Genomic DNA, 1,002 nt, shown 5'->3' with positions numbered 1-1,002 from the left:
CACACACACACAAAAGCACAGAAACACAAACAAAAAATCTGACACACACACACACATAGATAAACACACAAACACACACACACACACAAAATCACACACATAGATAAACACACACACACACTCACATCTTGAGTGACTCAACACCCATCACCCCCTTGTCCCCCAAAATCGAATCAAAGCTGAATCATGTCTGGTAACAACGGCCACGTGTGATGCGGTGCGTGTGTTGCGCCGGGGGCTGGACAGCGTCCACCCCATTAGGAGCAGACACCGGGTTGCCAGGTCCATTCATCCACGCCGAAACCATCCAGCCCAGCCAACCTGTCTGATGAGGTCACGTCTGAACCGTCGCCTCATCGGACAGGATCCAGACGTTCAGACGCTCTCACGCTAACCCCCCCCCCCCCAAAGAAAACCCCAGTATAACTTATTGACCGCAGGCCTTGGAAGTAAAGTAGTGCCACAGTCTAGGGTGATCCCACAGCCTTGAGTACTCCCCCGCCGCCGCCGCAGGTAAGGCCCCGACGCGATTAGATTAACACCACGAGGTACGCTAACTTTCCACTCTTTGTCGTCATCGTCCCCCCCCCCCCCCCCCCCCGATTTGTTTGTTCATCGTCTGTTTTGGCGCTCGCAAGGCAAAGGTCAAGGCTGAGGCTGTTGTCTAGCTGACCGGGCTGTCTCTTCCTTGTGGGATGGCACACAGTTCTGAGAAGGTCTCTTGCGACCGGCCTTGGACCATGGTGTCTCAGGGGCAAATGATTGGTGAAGCAGTGGCCACGCGTTCTTGAATATTTCTTAAATATAAGTTACTTTGCTCAAGCTTGAAGGACTTAAACACCTAAACAGAGAATCTCAGAGCATCATTTATTTGATTACATTCTCTATTAAACTGTGTGATCTATAACTGGCTTCTTGTTCAACCGAATTGGATGTGAACTGTTGATCGTGTTGATGGTGAACTCTGCATTAACTCATATTATAAGCCATTTTGTGATCCAA

Source organism: Micromesistius poutassou (assembly GCF_964030765.1).
Source record: "Micromesistius poutassou genome assembly, chromosome: 22".
Lineage (NCBI taxonomy): Eukaryota > Metazoa > Chordata > Actinopteri > Gadiformes > Gadidae > Micromesistius > Micromesistius poutassou.
This window is presented reverse-complemented; position numbering follows the sequence as displayed.